A 27,442-nucleotide genomic window follows, 5' to 3' on the forward strand; every position below is an offset into this window, starting at 1 on the left:
AATGCTACAAATATACACAAAATTACCAATTTCAATCTCAAAGTCAAGCAAAGGGAAAGAGAGTAAAGGAAGAAGGAGTGATCCAGTGGGAAGGCCATCATGAGCACATATTTTTCTGTCACTCTCGACCCTAATATGATGTAAAATTACAATGTACCAAATAATCTTTAAAAATCCAATTTATAGACTAGGTTTCCCTACAAGAATTGGAAATAAAGACCTCTAGAAACAAATAGTTAATTGTAAAATAAAACCTAGTGGTAAACGTGGTCAGAAAAGTTGGCAAACCTGATAAGCTGAGACTCCTTTTGGACTGCTCCATTCTGAGATATGCTTCCAAAGGCATCCAAGGAGGGGCTAACTAAACTTTCCAATTCTTCCCAACTTTGTATTATAAGGTGCAGCTTCAATATTTAGCTTATAGTTTGAGATGCCTACGCATTAGGAACACCTTTTAAAATAAAAATTCAACCCCATATACTGAAGCCAAATGATGAAAATATTTGCGTAACTGATCAATCATACCACTCTTGTCTATTGATAAGAATTCTGGCTAAAAGAAAATATTAAATTGAAAAGTACATAAAATATGTGAAGATGACATCTTTATTCCCTCAGTATGGCCTTAAAATATGAGCTGATGAGCTAGAGAAATGCCAACTTCTCTGCATAACAGAAAAAATTAAGAAGCCCAGCATAGTGGCATATGCTTATAATACTAGTACTTGGGAGCCTAAGGCAGGAGGATCTCAGGTTCAAGACCAGCCTCAGCAAATTGATGAGACTCTCAACAACCTAAAGAGACCCTGTTTCAAAACAAACAAAAACATTTAAAGTGCTAGGGGTATAGCTCAGAGGTAGAATGTCCCTGGGTTCAGTACTATATCCCTTCACACATAAAAGAAAAGGTAATAGAAATAACTACCACATCTAAATTTCTAGACATCTTCAGGATTCTTCACAAACTAGCAAAGCCCTTTAGAGGTAATTGTAATGTTACTGCTTCATGTAAGTAATGGGAGGTGCTGCAACCAGATAGGGTATACATTCTGATTCTAGATATAGTAATTGGCAGAAACACAGTGATGAGAATAACTCTATGATTCGTAGTAGTGTTGGCACAATGTTTCAAGCACTTAGTAAAGGCTGACATCTATGTTTAAAAAGCCTAGTGGTTGATGACAATGAGGTATGTCCTTAGTCGTCTACCCACATGTCCCAATGACAGGCCCTCAAATATTCAATTTTGTATCTTGCAGTTCCTTTTTATGGTACCAATAAATGGATTCATAGAAATTCTAAGTTTGAAGGGGCCTAAGTGATCATTTGGTTCAATTTATTTCACACACTGAGCAACTAATCCCTGAGAAGAAAGTACCTTCTCCAAATTTGCACAGCTGGTTAGTGGCAGAGATGGGACTAGAACTTATTTCTTCTTATTTCAAGTGCATAGTTGCTGTTAAATTCAAACACTGGCTGTTAGCAGAGTATCCACCATTGAAAATGCTTAATAACTTCTCTAATTCCACTCAGTATCTTTTGAACCCTCTCTGCTGTGAAGTTGATGAATCATTAGTAATTAATTAGGTCTCTGTGTGGCAGTATCATTTCTAGCCTGTTCAATGATCTTGCATTCTCTCCCTTTCTCTTTGGCACCAATTGAAAAAGCTACACAAACTCTTTTTTGGACAAGCTCAGTTGGTTAGTTATATCACAAGAGTAGAAAGGAAAGGTCTCAACTTTTGATTATTTAGTCTACACTCTTAAGAATTTCCTGACTTATACTTTCTAAATGGACTTAGTCTTCAAACCTTACAAGGAAGTAAATTATGCTTATGTGAATAATATATTTATACAGCTTTCTCCTATCCCATGGGAAGAGTGCTTGAAATTGCCAATCTATGGATCAGTTTACTAACACAAATTGACCAGTTCGTTTCCAAGTCCTTTAACACAAATCTTCTGACTGAAATGTTACTGGTAGGATAACCATTCTACAAAGAACTGCCCTATCTCCAAGATAAGAGCTTTTCAAATTAACTAAACAGGTCCAAGCTGTTTATCCTGTTCATCTCTCTGATCAGTTACATAGAAATGAACTTAGCTTCTAGAAAGACAGTTTAATACAGTGAATGGTAATCAGTGAAAAAGATTAACCAAAAGTGTCTAATATACAATCCAACTAACCAACTGTAAAAGGACAATTTGCAGTCAGCTGTTTTCTAGATTCTTTCCAAGGTGTTAGTCACTAGAGCCACTTATTGGTTAATGTTCATCCTATGAGACTAAAAGAATATTCATACAGTCTGGAAAACCCTAGCATGTGTGTGGAAGTTTCTTCAGTTGTTTTTCTTTGATTCAAGTGTCAAAGAGGTAATACCAGATTGGCAGGAGTTGGAGTTTCTTTTCTACCTCTCTTTCAATCTCAGGAAAGAGCTTAAGAATGAAGGCAAAATTGACACATATGGCAAAGAAATCTGGTAAATACCCTGCTGATGAGACCCACAGACACAAACAAACAAAATAAAGAGTTTCCAAAGTGGATTTTTGTTTTTGATAGGGATACTAAAGTGATCTGGATTGACTATATATGAGAGATCAAATAGTATTTCCAAATCTTTGTTCTTTTTTAGGGCCATCAACCTTGGAGTAAATATCAACTGTGGCTATTAATGCCAGGCATCATTAGTTTTCTAAAGAATTAGTACACAATGTGTCAGTTTCAAATCAGGAAATTACCAATATACTCCCTTTAATACCAAATCTGATTATCATCATTAAAGATATCACTATATGCCTAATATGTGGCAAAACTGTACACATGAGATCTCTTCTTATCTTCACAACTGTCCAGGGTGGCAGGTACTATTATGAACCCCAAATTGTATCAAAACTCAGGGAAATAACTGAGGCTCCGATGATTTAAGCAAATTTCTCAAGACCACAAAGGTGGTAAGTTACCAGTAGAATCTAAACCAGGCTTATCTTTATTCCCATGTTAGTTCTCATTCAAATGTACTCCTATGATGAGATGTTATCCAAGGGGACAGATATAGCATTTTTTACTGTGGACTTTGTGAGGCACTGGACTATTTGGAATTCTGAATTCTGGAAATTTATTTTCCACTTGAAGGAACAGTTTCTTAGCATTCAGATTTGGTTCAATAGATACTTGATGGATGAGGCAGCTGCCGGAGAACACAGAAGGGTGGGTGGCGGGAAGTGTATTTAGCCACTGGAGTCTGTGCTTCCTGGTTTTTGTCTGATCCAGTAGGTGGAAATAAATTCACTCAAATTTTAAAATAAAATAAGCAAAAATCAACCATTAAACCACATTGCTGTTAACTGAACTTTCAGCCTCATAAAGAAGTTTTGTTTCCAAAAATCCAACACAGGACAAACTATTGAATCAGGTTTTATAAAAAGATTCACATCGCTGATACTATCAGAACTTAAGAAGGTCTTCTTCTGCAGTGAAGGCCTATGATGGATATTGAATACTGGGATTGGAATGGATCTGAATCAGGGATCAAACACTAAAACTAGCCAGACTCATTTGCTAAACCCAAGACCAACTGAAGCCAAATATTCTCACTGAACTGTGACCTGAACCAGTGTTTGTTGTTGTTGGGTTTTTTCCTTTACATACAGTGAGTTGATTCAGACTGGAACCCATCTTGTGTATTTTCTAAAGCGACTGAACTCAAACTAACACATAACTTCAAAATAATCTTAAGCCTGAATTGAGTTGATATACATGTAGTCCAGTCCAATTCAGCCCCTGACTGATGGTGCCACTGATATCCCAGAGTTAGAGACCTGCTCTGTATTTGGAGATACCATTTCTGCCTTGAGTGTGCAATTTAGTTACACTAACTGAAGACCCCTGGGTCACAGTAGCCCTAAATTCAACCCATGTTCTGAAAGAGCATGCATAGCAGTCGAAGGCAAAAGAGTGTTGTCTTTATTTTCTTCTTCTCCTCCTCTTCCTCTTCATCCTCCTTCTTCTTCCTCTCTCTATCTCTCTTCCTCTCCCTCTCCCTCTCTCTTTCTTTTATCCTACTGCAATTGTACCAAAAGACATTCTTCCTTTCAGCTACACTCACAGCCCTTTTTATTTTTTAATTATTTATTTATTTTTGAAACATGATTCCACTAGGTTGCTGAGAGTCCTTCTAAGTTGCTGAGGTTGGTCTTAAACCCGTGATCCTTTTGTCTCAGCCTCCCAAGTACCAGGATTACAGGTATGCTCCACCATGCTTGGTGGTGTTGTCTGCTTTCAAATGCAATAGGACATATGTGGATGGCACTCAAAATGTGTTCTGGCTTCTTTACTGTTCTTTAAATACACCACACACACTCCTGTCTCAATCATTGTATATGCCATTCCATCTGCCTTAAATACTTTGCTTCTACTTTATTTGTTCACTCTCTGCTTTCAAGTTTCTGCTCAAATGTCACCTCAGTGGAAAATACTTCTTCCTATAATCACCCTATCGAAAACAGCACTCATAATACTTTTTTTCTTTTTATAGGACCAAACACCACTTGACAAATTATCTTTTATGTTTAGTTTCTTATTTTCTTTCTCCCCTATCCATATATGCACCAGGATGTGGGTATGAACACAACATTGAGAGAGAAAAAAAACATTTGCTATTTGTCACTGTCTTATCACTGGTTCATAGAATAATGATTTCAATGTGAGAGACATTCAATAAATATTTTGGAAAAAATAAAGAAAGCATGACAGAAGATAATATGATATAGTCCAAGGAGCATTGCTCTTGGAGTCAGGAGATCTTGGTTGTACTGCAAGCTCTGTCGTTAACTTGTTATGATCTGAGACAAATCATGTTACCTCTCTGGGGTTCAGTTTCTTCACTGGTCAAATGAGAATATTTGCCTTTTCTTTACCTGTCTCATGGGGATGTTGAAAGATTCAAAAGAAATAATGTATGTGAAAGTCCTTGGAAAAGAAGTTAATAGATTTTTGCTTCTTTCCTACCAGACTACTGAGTTCAGTTGTTCTAATGTAAACCATTTCTACTGGCTTAACCCCATGTAAATATGTGTTGTCTATTCCAAAACTAAGATAAGCCCCTAGAGATCAAAAGCAAATAAAACTACTAGTTCATGGAACTAGCCAATCTCACTCCTTGGCACAATGTACTAAAGCTCAAAAAGCTTGTTTAACTTTATCTTACTCTATTCTCCTTGTCAAAACTTGCACTTTTTTCTGGAGTTGATCTGCACATATGAGACAGGGATTCAGACCGATGACACAGTGGGTTCAGTTACCTCATGAACCAAGTTAAAACCCCCTTTGCTTTCAAGATTTTGCCAGTCATCAGTCTTTCTAATGCCTAAGGATTATTAGACCCATGAAATAAGCTGTCGCCCTCTTTCTAGGCGTCTTGTTCTACTGTTCTCTAGCTTTCTACAAACATACACTGAACAAGTCATTAGAAGTCACGAGATACCTTGGTGTTCTGTTGGATGTGCACTCCCCCCAAGCCCAAGTCCAATACAGCTGAACAATAAGCTATTGATAAGGTCTTTGAATTAAATTTATGTGAAAAGTGCTATAGTCTATATGTACAAAGGTTCTTATTCATTTTATATCTATGACCTGGGAATATCTATTGGGACTGCACACTGGCATGGTTACTTTGATGAATATGTAAACAAATATGCTTTTCTCCAAAATTTCAAATAAATTTACTGCATAGTCATTGGCTAATGCCACAAAGAGTACTGTCTATTCCATGATGCAAGAGGAATTCTGAGCTTTAAAGGTGGTAGAGTTGTGGTAAGTAAATGCTAAAAGTACACTGTGAATAAAGGAGAGAAAGAGGACAACATAAAGAGTTCTCTGTCCCTAAGACATACAGGTCTAATATAACTTAAGAGTAAGTTCTAGCTGGGAAGGTTGGTGCAGGCCTTTAATTCCAGTATTTGGGAGGTAGAGATAGGAGGATCAAAGGTTTGAGGACAGCATTAGAAAATTAGCAAGAACCCCACTAACTCAGCAAGGCCTTGTTTCAAAATAAAAAATAAAACAGGGCTATGGGTATAGCTTGAAGGTAGAATGCCCCTGGGTTAAACCTCTAGTAACACACACACACACACACACACACACACACACACACACACGAGTAGGCTTTGAAATTGGGAAAGGGAAAATGAAATAGACTTCCTCTTTCTCTCAGCTCACAACTTACTCTATTCCAGCTCTTCATTGGCCACCTATTACTTTGCTCCTTTGTTTCTAGGAGTGGTGAGGATGAGGCAGTGATAATTAAACAAGTCCATCAGTGATCCCAGGAGTCAATAGCAGCTTCTAGCCCCTGTCCAACCTGTAGGAGACATCATTGCTTTGCATCAGGCTGACCATTCCAATCTCTGGCTTACTCTCTCAGGTGTCTTACTTACAGCCTTAGCCTGCCTCCTTTATCCAACAATTTTAATCTGGCATAAAATCTACATTCAAATAAAATTACAAAGACATGCAGTTATCCACAAATTTTCAATAATACATATGTGTATGAACTAAAGCAGGAAAGATGCCCTTTGATCTCTCAGTCTTCACCCCAGGGCTTACTCTTTTATATGGTTTGATTTATACAGTTGCAGATAATTTTGTAGGTACGGTTTAGTTCAGGCAATTCAACTGTGTCATGAAAAATTCTAGAGAATTCAATTTTGAGTCCTGATGACAGATACTGTAAAGTATCAGATAATCAGGGAAGGTGAAAAGGCTCTCATGGCTGTTTAAGATCTATACTGGGTAGTAGCACTGGATATGTTGGATAAATTTTTGCATACCCATAAATGAGGTGCTAGGTAAATGGTATGTGGCACATTTATACCCCTGAATGATACCAAAGCAGCCTTGATCTTGGAATGAACACTCTTAGCTTCCCTTTCTATTTCTTGGTTGTGACTGAAATCAAACCTCCATTTCAGAATGAAAGATAAGGTATCTTGTTGTGTTAGACAGGGTTCACTAGAGTAAAAGGACTTACAGGATATGTATATAGTAAAAGGATATTTTACAGTTTAAAGCAGTGTAGTCCCAAGTGGCTACCTGAATGCAGAGAGCCATAAGAACCAGCAGATGGTCAAGAAGTCCAAGAGCTGGAGCCTCAGAATAGAAGCAACCAATAATGCAGTCCCAGTCCATGATGGAAAGGCCAAGAAACTCTCTGGAAAAAATGTGAGTGAGAGTCCTGCTGATATCCCAACTAAGAGGAGATGCAAGGTTTTTCAAGAAGAACCATGCATGTCTTCACATAGCTTTCTCCTTTTTCTCTAGGTCCTGCACCTATCAAAACAATTCTACCTACATTTTAAACAGGACTTCCCCTTGAACCTGCCATTACATAAGCCAATCATCTCATCAACACACCTAAAGTTACATAATCTTAGGTATTTCAGAATTTGGTCAAATTGACAATCCAGATTAACCATCATAGTTGGTGAAGATAAAAGACCAATATGTATGATAAGATATTAAATTTCTTGGGATAACATTTTACTCTGCTACTTGCCTTAATCTGGTCTCCCAGAAATGAGAGACTGTCAAGTTAGTCGAGTTAGTCAATAGAAAGTTCTTAGTAGAAGAGCTTTATTTATAACCAAGATAAATAACATGCACACATGATGGGGTTATAACTTGGCTAACCAAGGCAGTTTGGATGAAGATTCCTGAGTCAAAAATATATGGGAAATATATATATATATATATATATATATATATATATATATATATATATATGTTTACATTTATTCCTTCATCCAAAGCACCCTCTATTCTTGTAACAGGGAGAATCTTTTCTTGCCATTTCCCCACAGATGTTCATAAGCTGCTTGTGTAGTCAGTGAAGAAGCAATGCAAAGGTGGAGGTCAGGTATTTGGTTGTGACAAGGTCAATGGAAACCCCAGCAGTAAGAGAAAGAACCCAAAAGCTAATAGGATACAGGAATTTTACTCACTGATGTCTGCTTTTCAGAACTAGGGTCACTAGAGTCCGATTTTTAGTATGTTTGCAAGTATTCACTCTTTGATTCTTTGTCTTATTTTACTGAGAATCTGAGAAAGCAAAGTATCTTAGCTTTTGTATCCTACTTTAAAACTCCTACACAGAGCTGGGCCTGGTGGTATACACCTGTGATCTCAGTATGTGGGAGGTTGAGACAGGAGGAGTATGGGTTTAAGGCCAGCCTCAGTAACTTGGCAAGACCCTCAGAAATTAAGCCAGACCCTGCTTCAAAACATTAGGAATAAAAATAATCTTTTCTATTGAAACAGTAAAATTACATGCAGGTGTACTATTTTTCATTTTGTTACTATAGGTTAGGCATTCATTTTCACTCTGTAACTGTGTACACATGTCTTTATGTTCTGCTTTCCAAGTCTTCCTGAGTGTTAGTTAGCATCTTAGTTCATATAATCTTTAATTAACCAGGGATATTCTAGAATGTTAAATTTTGCTTCAAAACTTCTTCCTGTCATAGAAATAAGCCAAATCACTGCAGAGTTGTACTTTCTTTGCCAAACTTTGCTTTAGATTCTTGTCTGTCTTAGAAAAATAGCCAATTCTGCATTTGTGAACCCAAGCCAACCAGAGAAAGAGGCAGGATTAAGTTAGGGATGAAAATTGAGTGGACTGCCTGCTCAGTGTGCTTGCTTACCAGGCTTTATGTTGGTTGTACACCATCCTGTCGAAGTAAATTATCTTGCCAAGTTACTTTTGATTTCGTGAGTTTTTATTTGCAGCTTCCCTAGAATCCATTACTAACAAAATTAAAAAGTAAAATGGCTTGGAATGTAGCTAAGATGTTGAATTCCTCTGACTTTGGCCCTCGACACCAAACCAGATCAATCAAACAACAGCCACAACAAACTCCTGTACAATAAGAAGTAGTCCTTGTAAAAAAAATATTACACCTATTTCTTGAAACTGAATGGTTACCAAACACCCCTGTAAGGTTGTGTTTAGGGTTTTTAGAACTCAGAAATTTATAAAGTTCACTGGTTTAAGAAACATGTTGTTAAAAAGGCACTTGCCTAAACAGAAGTTCTAAATATCACTGTAGCTGATATTCTATGATGGATAGACCCGCAGAATTACAGAACTAGAAGGAAATAAAAATTTTATAGTCACCCCTACATGAACTTTATCCTAGCTCAGGAAACATTAAGGCATATGCCAGTTTCTATCTCATTAGACCATGGACATGCCATTTGTCCTCTTTACAGCTGCTCAGATGGTTTTGGGTCATGTGACTGGTCTTTTAGCCTTATAACTTTCATGTTTATAGTCTTCTATGTGTTTTTTTTTTTTTGGTGGTATTGGGGTTCCTGGAAACCCTTCTATCTCTGGGCTACACTCCCAGACCTATTTTATATTTTTATTTGGAAACAGGGTCTCCTAAGCCAGCGCGGCTGGCTTCGAACCTGCGCGATCCTCCTGTCTCTGCCTCCTAAGCGCGGGGATTACAAGCGTGCGCCACCACGCCCGGCTTCTATGGGTTTTGTATTTGTCTTACTTGCTAGCTTGAATCTGAAGGAAATTAACTTTATACAGTTAAATCCCTGAGCACCTTTATTTTTAAAAGATATATTAGATATTTTTTAAATTTTAGGTATTCAACATGATATTCTGATATACTTGAGTAGCTTTCTAACACCCTCTTTACCGCTATAAAATTCCCTTGGGGTATTTACATTTCCCAATGTAAAAATTTTTTCTTTTCATCTTGCCAATGACTAGACAGATGGGGGATGGGGCATAGAGATTCACATCATGAGACAATTAACTTATTAATAGTACTATGGCTACCCACAATTACATTAATAAGCATGCATAGTGTGTGCGCCTTCCCCTAGGCACCACATTAAGCATTTAACAGAGCAGTGATTAGCATTAGCATCACTAATATCTGACAGTGGATCTGAAGATTTACCTTTCAGAAAAAGAAGCAAAGTTGAGAAAATAAGCATCAAATAGAGATAATAAGGTCCAGCAAGGGGGCAGATAAATTGGTGGAAACATGATGGGTACATTACTCCAATGCTCCTCGGAGTTCAGAGTTTTATGGAAGAGGAAAAATGACTAAATTTGAGGATAGCCTAGGATGGCCAGCTTTTATTCTATAAAATAAACAGAAACCTTTTCCAAATGAAATTTTCTACCCTTTCATTTACAAGGGACACTTTGACTCCAAAAAATTAGGAAGAACAGAATAGATTTAGAGTAAATTTAATTTATAAAAACATATTGCAATATCGTCTTTTCAACTAAGACCAGTATAAACATGGTTGCAGATTGGAAATGGTATTCATGCTAACTTTCAGAATGTTCTGGCCTGCATGACACGTGACAATGTCAACCTTATAAAGGCACCTACAGGTTGGTCTGGGGTGATGCTCGTCAGTGTTCCAAAAGAACAGCAAGAAATAAGGCTAAACTCCAGATTGAAAAGGGCAAGAAAATGAAAGGCTGGTTCTTTCCATTATCCTTCTGAGGTATGAAGCTATGCTAAAATCAGGAGTGTCTAATGCATAGACAAATAGAGAGTTCACCAGCAACAACTTGGTACAGCTTCTGGACAGAGCACGATAGCACCAGTAAACTCCCCTAAATATAGTTCCTTCCCCATCCCTCCAAATGTGCAGACATACATAGAACATCCCTCCTTTTCCTAGTAATAGTTTCCCACATCATGCATTGACTAGGTAAAAAGAAACTTCTTAGAATCCAACTCTCCAAGTCTGAGTCCTGGTTGTAACCCTATTCAGATGAGCGCTTTCTGGCAATTTCCCTCCCCTCTTTGAGCCTTAGTCTCCTCCTTGGTACTATGAGTGAGCTGGACTTGACTTATCCACAGCCCCATGTAGCTCTGATATCCTCCCCAAAACAACACAACCCTCTCCTGAACTGACCTTAGTTTATTCACTGGCTGTTGCTTGATTTGAGGCAAATGGAAGTTTCCCTGGCAGCCCATTCCTTGCTTACTAGCGTGTTTCCTATATGATCCCTGCCGGATTGGCAACAGGGTCCTCTTCCCCTTGTTCTTCCTTTTTACATGGTGCAAGATAAGCTCAGGATTGCACTTTTCCATAGTTGTGTGTGTTATATCATCAAAAGAGTGGCTCATGTTGGGATCTGTTAGCTGAGAACCCGAAGTCACTTCACTAATTGCCCGTGGCTCTCTAGATATATTCCATTGTTCTAATAGACCAATTTGCCTGTTTGTTATATCCAAGATTACCTTTGGCCCAGAAACTGTCTCTGTGTGGGTGTTACTATGGTGTGCAGGTTGCTTTGAAACCAAATTGGTGTCTTTCATTAGGCATTGCTGTAACTGTGCTATCAAAAGAAGAGTAGAGAGAAGGGAGAATTCAAATAGAGGGGGGAGCTGGAACAGAGCAAGGGAAAAATGCATTAAAAGTAAAAGAGCCTACTCTTGCAATTATTCCTTTCCTCACACTCTATATCCTAGATAAACATCATAGGCCAGAGGGACCTGATTTTATGCTCCAGCTCTATCAATTATCATCTGTGCCATCATGGGCAAACATCTTAACTTCTCTGAGCTTAATTTCCCAACTAATAAAGTTGGGAGGATTTTTATGCAGATTAGATAGGGATATGAATGTAAGGCAATTAACATATTGAAAATATTCAATAAGTATTAGCTATTGCAGTCCCTTAAAAAAAGTTTTGCAAGCCGCGCATGGTGGCGCATGCTTGTATTCCCAGCGCTTGGGAGGCTGAGACAGGAGTATCACACAGGTTCAAAGCCAGCCTCAGCTACATAGTGAGGCTCTTGGCAACTTAGTGAGACCTTGCTTCCAAATAAAGTATAAAATAGGGCTGGGAGTAGCCCAAAGTTAGAAAGTCTCTGTTCCATCCCCAGTACCACCAAAATAAAATATTTTAAAAAAACAGCTTTGCAGAGCTCTCAATGGCTATATAATGAAGCACTTATTGTTTTGCTGGGAAGAGCTGGGTCATTATCCCATTTATCCAAGCCTATTAGAAATAAGATCAAGCCGGGTGTGGTAGCGCACGCTTGTAATCCCAGCATTTGGGAGGCTGAGACCGGAGGATCGCGGTTCGCGGACAGCCTCAGCTACTTAGTGAGGCCCTCTGCAACTCAGTGAGACTCAGTTTCAAAATAAAGAATAAAAAATAGGGAAGGGGGTGTAGCTCAGAGGTAGAATGCCCCTGGGTTCCAGCCCCAGAAATAAATCCAGTGTCCTCTGAGGAGGAAAATACATACACTCAGACTGACAGTGATACCCAGGAAGCTATTTTTAGCCCTTATATCAGGGACTACCTGAGAAGTCAGCCTGAAGGCTTCTGGGTCCAGCCTGGGGTCCAGAATCCTTAAAGTTCAAAGCGAAGACTTTCCTCATGGTGTCCCCCACCTTTTACACCTGTCTCAGGCATATGGGATTTCTATTTTTGACATCACCACAAGAGAATCATTACATCCTCATTTTATCATTAGAGAAAGAGGCACAGATTACATATACTATCGTGGCCTTGGAGATGCCACTCTTTATTAATTAGTTTAGTTCTTAGGTGATATTTATGTCCACTGCTATCTAGTTATACCTATCCTTCTGTGAATGAGGATTAGGAACAATGTGCTCCTCCAAGAGACCTACCCAAGATGCAAAAGTTAGGCACAAAGCTAGGCATAGTGGTGCACATTTTTAATCCTAGTACTTGGAATGCTGTGACAGGAAAGGATGACTGTAGGTTTGCAGCTAGCACCAGCAATTTAGTAAGACCCTGTTTCAAAATAAAACATAAAATAGGGCTCAGAAGTAGAACAAAAATAAAGTTTGGCAAAAACCACAGACATACACTTTGGTAAAAACATTGTTATATATTCACTAAGTTCTGCTTTTATCTCTACTTGGGCTTACAATAATGTTGTATTTCCTACTCTTCCTCACAGTTATATGAGGCTCATGTGACTGCATCCTTGCCAAATGGATGTGGAAGAAATGATGCAAGCTACTTTCTGGCCTGGTCTTTAAAACCAGAATAAGCCGGGCGTGGTGGTGCATGCTTGTAATCCCAACATTCAGGAGGCTGAGACCAGAGGATCGCGGTTCGCGGACAGCCTCAGCTACTTAGTGAGGCCCTCTGCAACTCAGTGAGACCCAGTTTCAAAATAAAGAATAAAAAATGGGGCAGGGGGTGTAGCTCGGAGGTCAAGTGCCCCTGGGTTCCATCCCCAGACCCGCAAAAAAAAGAAAAAAAAACAGAATAAAATATACTATGCTACAATAGCAAACAGACCCTTAAAGCTCAGTGATTTGGCACAAATAGAGATTCTTTATATACACGTGACATTTAAGAAGGTCATCAGAGCTTTCTTCTACACTGAGCAAATTGGGAATCTGGGATCCTTCCATTCTGTAGCCTTATATTAAGAAGGTGTCATCACAGAATGGAAAGATCTCAGATTCCCACATTCCTAAAGGTATAAGAGATCCCTGATGACCTTCATCAGATGTCATGTGTATATAAAAGAACCTTTATATGTGTCAAATCACTGCGATTTAAGGGTCTGTTTGTTATTGTAGCATGGCATATCTTATTCTGACTAGTACATGTACCATTCACAAATGGTTAGAAGTACAGACATACCTTTAAAGAGAGACAGATGGCATAGAAGACGGTTTTGAAGTTAAGTGTAGAAAAATAAATGAGTAGTAAAATGGATATGATGAATATAGGACGGGCTTGTGGTCGGATGATCAGAACAACATGCTGATGTCTGGCACTCTATGCTTCCTGTTTCAGGTGAGAAAAAACATCAATTTTAGCGCTCGTTGAATTGGCTCTCCCATCTAGAAGGATAGAGCAACTTTGGGAGAGAACAGTTGTGCTTTGTAAGATCAAGCTCATGTATTAATTCCTCCCAGGTTAAACACATGCTAATATTCAGCGACCCTTTGAGACAGAGCAATTTTGCAGATCATTGAGTTTATTTGTCCTCAGATCTTTCATAGTAGAATGTAATTTTCCTACTTTCTACCCTAAGAATAGTTCCTTCTTGCTAGGTATCATAGCCTGACCAATTCAGGTTCCCCTGTTGATCTGAGGCACCAAATGTAATATGGAAGAATGGTCACTGTCCTCTACACAACAGATGAGCATTTATCTCTCAACCTGCCAAACATCCACTCTCATGCTTTTGTCTTCCTCTAAACCCAGAATACCACCTGCAGGCAACCAAGACTGTCCCATAATGTTTCCCTAATGTTCACATTCTTCAGTGTGTGTGTGTGTGTGTGTGTGTGTGTGTGTGTGTGGTTGTATGTATGTGTGAGTGTGTGTTACTAGGGATTGAACCCAGGAGTGTTCTACTACTGAGCTAACCCCCCAGACTTATTATTTTTATTTGCAAAAATGTCTCACTAAGTTGCTGAGAGCCTCACTAGCTAAACTGCTGAGACTGGCCTCAAAACTGTGATACTCCTCTCAGCCTCCCAAGTATCAGGGCTATCAGTGTGCATCACTATTCCTGGGCATGTTGCATTTTAAGGACACTTCCTGTGGCACTGTTGTCAGTAGAAACTGGGAATGCCTATTACCCATCCTGACTAACTGCCTCTTCCCAGCTTTGCTTCCTCCCTAAACTGCTGAGCTTACTGCCATTCATTAACCTAGGAAATTTTTCCTGTTTGGAAAGCTTCCTATGGTAAGTATTCTAGGCCTGACAGCAGTTGTACTGCTTCCAGTTTCTAATGAAGTCATTGAATATTTTACAACTTCTTGATGAAGTCTGAAGAGGAAGTAAATTCTCAGCTAGGTTGGGCCATACACAGTTTCCCAGGGTACTGTATAGTGGCTTGAGGAAAACCTCATTGTGGCCTATTACAACAGTACTACCTTGCCAAAGAACACGGGGCCAGCTGCTACGCTCTGCCTTGAGCGGTGCCAGAACTGTGAAGGACAGAGTGGAAGAACAGCAGGCTTTCCCTGAGCAGACAAGTCAGGCAGGCCTAGCCAGGCCTCAAGGCTAGGCTGCTCCATGCCATGCATGAGTTGAGTCTCTGCAGCCAAGCAAGCACACTTGTTTTCACCCAGCTATGCCGGGTGCAGCACAGATTTCCAAGAACTGTCTTTGGTTCCTGATCCTAAATGAGGTGTTGAAAAGAAATAGAACGAAAGGATGAACAACGGAAGGAAAGGGCTGAATAAGAGTAAAGGGAGAAGGAGAGAGGGAGGAGAAATAAAAGGGAGCAACCATTGCTTCGGAGTGTAAGCCATGTCATGATCATATTTCATTCAGTCAAACATCCAGAATGACTATGTCTGATGTTCAGTGCACTGGAATTTTGCCAGGAACTTTTGAAGCAGGAGGCCCTTTCTGCCCTGGGATGCCTTATCCTTCTCTCTAAACATATTCCAAAAGGACTTGAGGACAATTCCAAGAAAGCAAAGCAGATGAAGTAATACCACTCAAGCAGATTTGCACAAGTGTTTAGGTAATTTCCTTTATGCAACTCAGTGACCCGAAGGGAGACACACTACTGAATTTCTTAAATCCTACTGTGTTACCTATTAGATAAAACTGCTACCTGGCTCAATTTCAGAGCCAGCTGGAGACTTCCACCAGCAGATTTCTGGGTCTTTGTAACTCATTACGGTTTTAGGTAAAATGTCACAAACTAGCAGTGGAGACCCATTACACTCCATACATCCAGGAGACATTCAGGAAGTCAGAAGGAATCATGTTGATTCTCGTGACACTGAAGGATATAACAGATACATCTTTAAGGGACAGAAAAGAAATAAAAGTTCTGTTTATTTCAGAACTACAAGATTATGTAATTAGTACTGTCATCTGGAAACTATTTTATTTAGAAAACATTAAACTTGTCTCCCGTTACCTTTTGCCCTCAGTGATAAGGCGTAGTTCTATCATCAGCTTCTTTGTAGTATTCTGTTTGGAAAGTGTGTGTGTGTGTGTGTGTGTGTGTGTGTGTGTGTGTGTGTGTGTATGTGTGTGTGTAACTATTAAAAGAAAAAAGATACCAATAGAGCTTAGTGTGGTGGCACATGCCTATAATACTAGCACTTGGGAGGCTGAGACAGGAGGATCATGGGTTTGAGGCCAGTCTCAGCAACTTAGTGATATCTGTTTGAAAATAAAATAAAACCGGAGGTATAACTCAAAAGTGAAATGCCCCTAGATGGTTCAATTCCGAGAGAGAGAGAGAGAGAGAGAGAGAGAGAGAGAGAGAGAAGAAGAAGAAGAAGAAGAAGAAGAAGAAGAAGAAGAAGAAGAAGAAGAAGAAAGGAGAGGAGAGGAGAGGAGAGGAGAGGAGAGGAGAGGAGAGGAGAGGAGAGGAGAGGAGAGGAGAGGAGAGGAGAGGAGAGGAGAGGAGAGAGAGATTTCAGGAATCTTTGACACCAGGGCACCTACCAGCCCACACTTGAAATTACTCCTGAAATTACCTTCCACATTTGACAAGCAGCTATGTGTTTTAACAAAGTCATCAGGGTTGAAACATGCATCTAAAGTACACAGGGATCTGGGCGGGCCATGACAGGTGGGGTCAGGTCTCCTGGCTTAATGATGCTTTCCCTCTGGGCCTCTAAGAGAAAGGTGCTTTGAGATGACAAAAATCCCAGGGCAAGAATGGACTTTGAGAAACAGTTTAAACCACCCCAGAGAGATGCTACAGCACCCTCATTTGAACATTTAAATTTATTGAGAAAATGCCCTTAATTATTGTTTGAAAGTCCTCCCTGCTATCTGACTTCTATCCACCATACTGCTACAAGCCCATTGCTTCTTGGTTTGCAGCTGATGTAGGCCATGATCAATAGGCAGTCTTACATGAGACACTGTGTGTTCTCTAATGGAGGCAGAGACAGGTTCAGGCCTCCAAGATTTCTAATAATGCTTTATAGAGAACCTGAATGTAGTTTGGACATTTCAGAGCCTCAGCCTGAGGGAAGGACATAATACAAGCTGCTGGCCTAGACAAGCCAGGCGAATGAAAATAGCAAGGAAATTCCACTGAGGTGTGTGCCACTTGCCTAAAAAATCTTTGTCTGAGCTGTTTCCTAGTAGTCCTGCAGAAACCCTCAAGAATCAGAACACTTCTTAATTTTCTACATGTTTTAAAGACTCAAGACATTAAAAAATAAATAAAACAAAAACAAAAAAACAGGAACCAGCTTCTTTCTCCAGCTTGTGTGTAGACAGCCTACTTCCAGTTCTCAGCATATAGCTTAGGCTCTTTTTCTACTCATGCTCTGCATCTCAGAGAAAAAACAACCTGATTCCTATCTGATTGATAGGTCATGTGGTTCCATTTAGTATATGGCAGTTGACTATTCTTAGGCCATTTTATTGGTGGTGGAAACTCTATAGATTAGGATATGTTACTGACATTTCAGAGAAGGGGCAACAGGGGCACTACTTTGTCTAGTAGCATACAATCTGGGACACAGTGTGAAAGTTAAAGTACAAATATATAAATACACACACACGTTCCTGTAAATGTCTTGGATCTTTTCACCTTTCTTTCCTATCCCCCTCCCACCTCACATTCACATAAAAAGTCACAACAGCAAAAGTTGGCTGCCTACATATTCCCAGATAAGAAATATAGAAACCAGATGTGGTAGCACATGCCTGTAATCCCTGCACTTGGGAACTTGAGACAGGAGGATAACAGGTTCAAGGCCAGCCTCAGAAACTTAGTAAGACCATGTTTCAAAATAAAAAGCAGAAAGGCTGGGGGATGCAGCTCAGAGGCAGATTAACCTTGAGTTCAATCTTCAGTACCAAAAAATAAATAAAAATATAAAACTATAAGACCCAAATCTGGAATTTAGCATGCACTAGGATTAAAGCAGTTAGATTATTCTTAACTACCCTCTTCCAACAGATATTCCTCCAGTCAAGGAAATACCCAGATGAAAATGGGCAGAGGCATTTCCTTTCTTCTCTTACAGCCTGTCTCCCTGCCCTGTGCCCAACTTATCTGGTCTCATTGCTACACCCCATAAAGGATTCATTTATTCTCAAACTGCCTTACCTCTGATGGATTCTTCAGGGGCTGGCCATTCCTGCAGTTTTTCTTGTCCATCATGGATGCGTACGTCAGAGAGGTAATCTGGATGAAAAAAAGCCAGCAAACACCAAGCGGAACCCATTTGTAGTTTTAAGTCCTGTCCAGGTTCTTCTATGTGCTTGTCACCCATATGTCCTTTCCTGAGTATGGTATTGAAGGAGGAGATAGGTTCTGACCTAAATAATTTATAATATAGCTGAGGAGAAAGAAGCTACTTCACTGGTTGAAATTGAAAAAATTATGTATAATAGTGGAGAAGCGCACTTAATTGTGAGCAACTATATTTTTATAGAAAGAGCTCAGAAGCCATGGAGGCATGCTGGTGAGCTAAAGTCATCTGGAAAGATTTTGAACATGAGGTAGAAGTTGAGTCCAACGAGTCTCACCATGGAGCCCCAGAATGGCATGGGCTGGCAATCCGTTCTGCCTAGATGTATTGGAGTTTGGAGTTGGGATGGACAGAATCTGAAGGAAGCCACAACCAACCATTTTTTTAACTCAGGTCCTCCTGGGGCTCTCTTTCCCAGGTGAGTTTTCTGTACCTTTATCTAGCTCTCTAAGTGTCATCTCCTTGAGCTTTGAATTTCAACCAAGCAGCAGCTGGAAGGCAGGCACTGGCTGCTGGAACAGTATTGGCTGCATCTCAAGTGGCTTTTAGATCTTCACAGGGGGAACTCTGCTTTGCTCTTGCTTCTAATCAAGACCATGTGCTATGAGCCCTGTGGAAATATAATTGGTGGAAAACTTTCTCCAATAATGGACATGGAGGATTCCATAACAAATACAATCTCAAGTTGCTGTGGAAGAGATGCTGTGTGTCCGGTCTCAAAAAGAGTGTTCCTGGGTTCCCAAGGAGACTGTCCTCAAGAGAGAAAATGCTGGGACTCTGGAAGTGGCATAGGATTCTGACATTTCTCTCATTGCCTCCTTCCTTGATAAATACAAGAACTTCTAGTATCAATAGAGACTAACATGCAAACTCTGACCTACTTCAAAAAGCCTTTGAAGCTGGGCATTTCTGAAAACAACTGCTGACCTGGAGAAAAGAGACCCAGTGTAGTGGGAAGCCAGGGACGTGGGGTCTAGCTTGAACAGGGCTATTAATTCCTTGGGTCATATGGGAGCAGGCTACTCCACCCCCTGTTTGTCTCTCACACCAACCCTAAACTCCATTTTTAAAAATGAGGCAATGTTTTCCTCCTATTACGGGAAATTTTGACACTTCTGAAAATTCTGTAGTCCAAAGTCTACTTCTTTTTTGTGTGTGTGGTACTGGGGGTGGGACACAGAGGCTTTCTACCTCCGGGCTACATTCCCAGCCCTTTTTTATAATTTATTTGGAAACAGGGTCCCACTAAGTTGCTGAGAGCCTCACTAAGTAGCTGAGGCTGGCTTTGAATCTGCACAATCCTCCTGTCTCAGCCTCCCAAACCCTGAGATTACAAATGTGTGCCACCACGCCCAGCCAAAGTCCACTTTTTAAAATAGAAACCAGTGGAATAGTGGGAAAGGAGTTAGAAGTGAGATAGGAAGGGTAAAAAGAGAATTAAGGAAGGAAGCAGTTCAAATAATGTTATGTTCATATATGCAGTTACCAATGCAGTTACACTAACATGTACAGGGAGGGGGACAGGTGGGATATGGAGGGAAGCACAAGTGATGTGTGCATGTATGAATATATCACTTTGAATCAAGCTATGATGCATAATTACAATGTACCAATAAAAGTATTATTTAAAAAGTAGAGCTGCATGTTTGGGCTAAGGAATAGACACCTTAACAATCTGATAAAACAAAGCAAAACAACCTTCCCCCAGAAAAGAACATTAGAGGGAAAGCAGCCTATAATATCTTCATACCAAAAAAAAAAGGTGGATGTTACTTGTCTTGGGTAATTTGGCATACCCTTGCCTTTTCTCAAAGTATCTTATTCATGGATATGTCAAGATCCTCTGCTAGTCCAGTCTTTTTCCTTTTAGATTAATTACAGTCTTGTGTCCTCTTTATAAAATGGAGAGCGACTATGTAACTCCTTAATGTGAATTCATTAAACAGATACTGTTCTCCTTACCTGAAGAATAGGGAAGTAGGGAAAAGGTGGTAACGAGTGTAGAAGGGCAGATCTCTAGGTTGCCAAAGATACACATTTCATTGCTTTACGATTTTGCTCACCCTGAATCGCTTATAGTCTCACTGTTTTGTTTCTAGAGTGAGTAGAGAATAGGAGAGTTCTTATCTCCTACTTATAACCTAGTTGGAAAGGCAGTTTTCAGAGATATTGGCCTATTCCCATTTGGATTTGTCTGGAAAAAAGTACCAAGTCACAGGGCATTTCTGCTAATATCTGTACTTATGTCTTCTGGGAGGGGTACATAAAGACCTTTGAGGATAAAGAACCTATAGTCCTTTGCTTTTCTCTTTCAATTATTTAGGTCCCTTTGTTATCATGAAGTTTCTGTTAGCTGAAGTTTCTCATGCTGCGATTTACAGAAAACATAGTTCCTAATCCTAGCTCACCTCTTACCTAGTCTCGTGACCTTGGGCAGTAGTCTTTTTTTTTTTTTGATACTAGAAATTGTACTCAGGGGTGTTTTCCCTTTGAGATACACTCCCAGCCCTATTTTGTTTTTTACTTTGAAACAGGATCTCATTAAGTTGCTGGGGATCTCACTAAGTTGCTGAGACTGGCCTCAAACCTGCAATCCTCCAGTCTCATGTTCCCAAGTACTGGAATTACAGACATGCACCACCACACCTGGCTAGGTAGGAGTCATTTAAGCTCTGTTTGCATTGAGTTATGTAGTTACACAAGAAAAGTAGTCTTCATGGCGCATAAACACACACACACACAGAGAGAGAGAGAGAGAGAGAGAGAGAGAGAGAGAGAGAGAGAGAGAGAGATTGAGAGAGAGGGAGGAAGGAAAGAAGACAGGAAGTGAGGTTTTTTTAATTAAAAACTCGATTGCCATGCTCGATCACTCACCTTATTCTCTGGACTTGGCTCTGAATGACTTTTGGCTATTTGCTAAAATCGAATCTATCCTCAAAGGACAAAGATTTATCGCCACTGAGGATATTCAAAAGAATGTGCCGCAGGCTCTGAACTCAATTACTAAAGAGGAGTTCCAAAAAACATTTTGAGCAATGGCAATGCCGTTGCAATAAATGTACAGGGATTTAGCCTCCCAAGGTGCTAGTCTGAAGGGGACACCACTCCCTTGGATGTGCACATCCTAATATGATTGCGAAAAGCAGCAGTCACATTACATTATGGTCACACTTCAAATTATTGCCTGTTTCCTCTCCTTTCATTCTCAATGGGGATTGGCAACAGCTGGCTGCCAAGTTTTGTAGGGAGCAGCTGAAAGCCATGTGGGATTTTCCTCCAGCTTGTTCTATACCTATAGCTGTTAGTTTTCCTTCTCTGTACATGCAATAAAACTGTATCATAGGAAATAGGCACTTGTATAGTGCTTTATTTTTTCAAGTGAGTTTTGCAGATGGTAAAATTTCAAGGCAGATTCCCCAGATGGTAATCTCCTGGATGGAAGGAACCTCATCTTCTTTCTTTTTGAATACCCAGACTCTAGAACAATGCCTCGCCCACCAATGTTCATGGAATGGATTAGCTATCCTCTCATTTTGTCCTTGAAACATCCTGCTAAAGAAAGCAGACTAAATATCATTCAAGGTACTTTTCCTATTTTGTGAAGATCCAGGGATCAGAGTAAAAAAGTATCCATGCAGAGGCAGTTCAAATAACGTTTAGGGTCATGAGCTTTGGAGAGAATTTTGAATTCCTATTTGGATTTTACCACTAATTAGCATTTATCTTGAGTCAATGACTAAACTTTCTTCAAATGAGGAACAGAACTTCAAATGAGGTTAATAAACATTCCCTACCTCCAGGGTTGTATAAGGATAAAATATGATTCCTTGTGTAAGACATCATGTGTATGGCAGACCTAGTAAATACACACTTACTCAAGTGTTGGCTCTCTGATTTGAATTGTTTAGCTTATACAACTAATTGGTTGACTGGCCCAGTAAGATTCTAGGGCCTTCAAGTTCTTTGCATAAGACAAGGTAAAACTGAGCATGAGATAAAGTGATCTACACTCTACAGGCTTGAACTTCAAATAGAAAGCAGAAGAGCCAGGTGTAGTGACACATGCTTGTAATCCCAGCATTTGGGAGGCTAAGACAGGAGGATCACAGTTGGCAGACAGCCTCAGCTACTACTTAGTGAGGCCCTTTACAGTTCAGTGAGACCCTGTTTCAAAATAAAGAATGAAAAATGGGGCTGGGAATATAGCTCGGAGGTACAATGCCCCTGAGTTCCATTTCCAGTACTGAAAATAATAATAATAATAATAATAATAATCAGAAGGTTGTGGATGCCCTTTGTACTTCTTATGCAAAAGATTTTCTGAAATGGATGTCCAAACCCATATAATCCAAATCCTTATATATAACAGAAATATTATCGCAGGGTTGAAGGAAGTTCTTGTGTGACTCATCCGAACCATGGAACACAGACTTTCTTTCAGCCATTAATCTCTCCAAGAATTGAGGCAGCTATTACAAACATACATGCCACAAATGTGTACACACACACACACACACACACACACACACACACATGAGTAGCTGAGACAACAGCCAAAAAGAATAGCCATTGATTGTAGGATGAAACCCGAGGCAGCAACTCCTTGCATTCCAACTTCTAATCCCATGGAATGGAGCTAAACAGAGGACCATGTTGGCCTCTTTTTCTGATTTCAGGAACATAAATCCAATCAACTGAAATGCCTTCTGTTTATACTGGATACCAAAGGGCCCTCAAGACTTTACACAGGAAATCATTAAAATTCCTTATATTCTCCCTAGGCGGAGGCATACCCAGTCAGGCGTCTCTCTTCTTTCCATCTATGTGAGAGCTAGGTATCTAGAAGCCTTCAGTCCAAGGAAGATACCTTCTCCCTGCTTGGAGACCTACAGATTGTCTCAATGGATCCTTGAGTGACAATTTCAGTAAAATACCAAAGGATTCTTAGCAGACCCCAATGTGGCCACTTATCTCTGCAATTGTACCTGAGAAATCCCATAGTCTCTCCTCACAGGGCTTACTCAACTTGACTGATCTTTTTTCTTTCCTCTTGTATTCACACCTGAAAAAACAGGGGCCCCTACTCAGGGTGAGAAATACAGCCCAAGAGAGTCACAAACCCTTCAATCTTCAGTGATTGGAAGACCAAAGGACCAGATCTCCACTTCCATTTGGCCTTTTGAAACTCAAAGCCTGAAACATCCTGTTCTTTTGCCACATCTGCTTCCTTACCATACAGCTGGCGCTGCCCCAGAGGGGCAGAAAGATGAGTTCAAAAATACCCATCTTAAATGTTACTTGTGGCTTGTCATCAACCTACGAAAGGAGCTTAAGCTAACACTTAGCATTCTTCTCATTCCTTTTTTCCTAATTAACAACATATGATCTCCACTTTTTCCCCTCAGTCTTCTCTCTAGAGCTCCTTCTTTTCACAAGTGCTAAAAGCCCAAAGATACTTGCAATTTACACTAGCACAAGCCCATGGCTTACCCAAACCTCGTCTTCTTCCCTCAATGGACTCTCACATCACTTCTTCCTATGTGTCCAGCTGCTTCCTGTTCAACAAATATTCATCTTTATCCTACAAATACAAGTGCAAGGGCACTCATGATTCTATTCTTTCTTGAGGCTGACAGATGCTCTCTGGCCCAAGCTCTCACACTGAATACAGAAAACAAACAAGAAAGAAAGCTCTGAGCTTGCCCTTCCCAGAGTTTGGAGTTTTGACCTCATTGACCCAAACTTACATTTTCTGGCTGTCTCCCAAGCTTCTAGCACTCCTACATACTCCCTTCTAATCATCTTAACTGTATGTTTTAAGAGCATTTCCCCCACCACTCTAAAAAAGGGCAAGAGAGTCATGCTTAATTCAAAAAAATGGATCTTAATGGCATAATTCAATGGTGAACTATTTGGGGACTTAGGATTTTTCCTCGTGACTCACATATCACATGGCCAGATATTTTAGACTAAATCTAATATATTTATTAGATTTTACATTTCTCCAGACTTCCATCTTTCACTCACAGAGTCCCCTAAATTCCATCTTGGGAAACAAATTCTGTGCTTAGCTAGAGACCTCCCACAGAGCCCATGCCTGGTGAGGGGCTGAGGAACAGCTATTCTTAGGTCATGCAAAGATTTGTACTTAGAGGATGAACAAATAAAAGCATGGGCAGAAATATGGCCTAATGGTTTCCTGAATTCAAGACCACCCTTGGAGCTCACAGGAAACCCCTTGTAAAACAAAGAGCCTCCCCTATCACTCAGAGGGCCCACATGGCAAATAGCCTACCTCTGAATGGGCCAATCACCTCTATTATGTATGATAGAGTAGAACTATTTTTTTGTAGTACTGGAATTCCTGGAAGCCCTTCTACCTCCGGGTTATACTCCCACACCTATTTTATACTTTTTTTTATTTTTGGAAACAGGGTCTCTTAAGCCAGGGGGGCTGGCTTCGAACCAGCACGATCCTCCTGTCTCTGCCTCCCAAGGGTAGGGAGTATAAGCGTGCGCCACCACGCCCAGGGATTACAAGCGTGTGCCACCATGCCCAGCTAGAACTAGATATTGTATCTTGACATATATCATGGTCTCCTAGGTTAAAGGTGACACTCACAGTGATGTCACAGCTACAGAGGTGCTAGCAGTTAGAGATATGTACAACCAGTTTTAATGTCTATGAGTAAGTCAATAGGAAAAAATAGCACAGAATGATGCAAAGAAAAATTGACAGAAGTTATTCTCTTTGCCCAGAACATCTTTCCCCAACTTCTATACCAACTTCAATAAGCCTTTCCTAATCCCACACCAACACTTTTCCTGAGTATGACTATTTTCTAGCATTATGATGCACACATAGTGGATACTCAATACATATTATATACTTATTGAATAAATACATGAAGTAGTTGCAAGCTAGTAGCATCTACTGATGAATTCATGGGAAAGCTTATTGTAATAAGACAACTCCAGCTTATTCCAATGATCCCTCAGTTGGGATCACTAGTTTGAGAGGAGAAGTACAAAATTGGAACCCAAGATAGCTTCAAGAAAAGATCCATGGGTGGGGGTTCTTGCATTTAGAGGTGCTTAAACATAAAGCAAAAGGGTAATGGGTACACAAAATAAAAATATATTATAAAGAGGAGCTCGAAAGGTCACTGGGAAATGTGTGGATCCTCAAAACATGTCAATAACTAGGAGTTTGGGATAGGGTTTTCTCCTGCATCCCTGTCCCATACAATCATTCTAGTTAGCCTGAAGTGGAGGGTTATGCTAAGATATTACCTACTGCTATAGTTTAAATCTTCAGTGTCCTCCATAGCTCATGTGTTTAAATCTTGGTCCTCATGCTGGTGCTATTGTGAGGTAGTGGAAACATGAAGAAGTGAGGCCTGTGGGAGGATTTTGGGTCATTTGGAGTATATCTTTGAAGAGAACTGTTAAATCTGTTCTTTTCTTTTTCTTTCTTTTGCTTCCCACTTAGAGGTGAGGGTTTTGCTCTACCACATATTTCTGCCATGTGTCTCCCAAAGTAACAAAGTCAACTGATTATAAACTGAAACCTCTAAAACTGTGAGCCAAAATAAACCCTTTCTCTTTATAAGTTGGTTATCCCAGGAATTTGCTATAGTAACAGAAAGTGACTAACATGCCTTTTATTCCATTATCAGCTGATTTTTTAGTTTTTATTTTTATTTATTCATTTTTTGTGGTACTGGGGATTGAATCCAGGGGTATTCTAACTTAGAACTATATCTATAGCCCATTCTTTTATTCATTATTTTGAAACAGGTTCTTGATAAATTTCTGAGGGCCTCAGTAGGTGAGGCTGGTCTTAAATCTCTGATCCTTTTGTCTCAGCCTTCCAAGTACTTGGATTACAAGCGGGTGCCACCACGGCCAGATGTTAGCTGATCTTTAAATTATAAAAGATATAAAAGCCTGGTATAGTAATGCACACCTGTAACCCCAGTATTTGGAAGTCTGAGAGAGTAGGATCAGAGGTTCAAAGCCAGCCTCAGCACCTTAGCGAAACCCTTAGCAACATAATAAGATCCCGTTTCAAAATAGGAAATAAAAAGGGCTAGGGGCATAGCATGGGGGATATAATGACCCTGAGTTTAATTCTCAGTAATAAAAAATAAAGAAGATAAAAAAAGAAAAAAAAGAAAGAGAAAAAACAAATCTATGATTTAAAAAAAATAAAATAACTATGAAACGTGATATAAGTTAAAAGACTTCCCTGATCCACATTCCAAATTTCAGGCCTTCTATGCCTAGAGGTGATTATATTAACATTTCCTTCTGTCTCTACATACATGTATGTTTCTCCTTTTAACAATTTAAAATAATATCATACTACACATACTGTGTCAACCTAACTAATCAATTTTGTGCCAAGATTTGTTTTTCTTTTCGAAATGGTATTGAACCCAGGGAATTCTACCTTTTAGCTATATCCCATCGTTTTTTATATTTTTTTTAAAAATTGAAACAGGATCTTGCTAAGTTGCTGAGTGTCTCTCTAAGTTGTTGAGGCTGGCCTCAAACCCATGATCATCCTGTCTCAGCCTCCCAAGTGCTGGTATTACAGGCATACACAACCACAACCTGCTGCATGCTAAGATATTTGGTCAAATATTATTCTCAATGTGTCTATAAGGGCATTTGGGGATAAGATTAGTATTTGAATTGGTACACAGAATAAAGAAGATTGTACTTTCTAATGTATGTGGCCCTCATCCAATAAGTGGGAGTCTAGGAAAGAAAAAAAAAAGACTGCCCTTACACTATGGTTTGAATGTTTGTGTTTCCCACAAACGATGATGGAAATGAATCCTCTATTAGGATTTATTAGGCAACACTATTAGGATGTGATTAGTTCATGAGAACTCTGCCATCATAAATGGATCACTGCCTATAAATGAGCTTTGAGGCAAATTTTCCCGTTGTGACCCTTCTGCCATGTGGGAACAAATTCTTCATTCTCTCTTGAGGATGAAGCAACCAGCTACCATCTTGAAAGTAAAAAGCAGCTCTCATCAGAGATTGAGCCTGCTGACACCTTAGTCTCAGACTTCCTAGTGTTCAGAATTTTGAGAAATAAATTTCTGTTCATTATAAATCACCCAGTCTGTACAGCTATGAACATATATACACATGCATTAGTTTGGTAGTTTGGTTTACTTTCTTTT

Source organism: Muscardinus avellanarius (genome assembly GCF_963383645.1).
Source record: "Muscardinus avellanarius genome assembly, chromosome: X".
NCBI classification, from domain to species: domain Eukaryota; kingdom Metazoa; phylum Chordata; class Mammalia; order Rodentia; family Gliridae; genus Muscardinus; species Muscardinus avellanarius.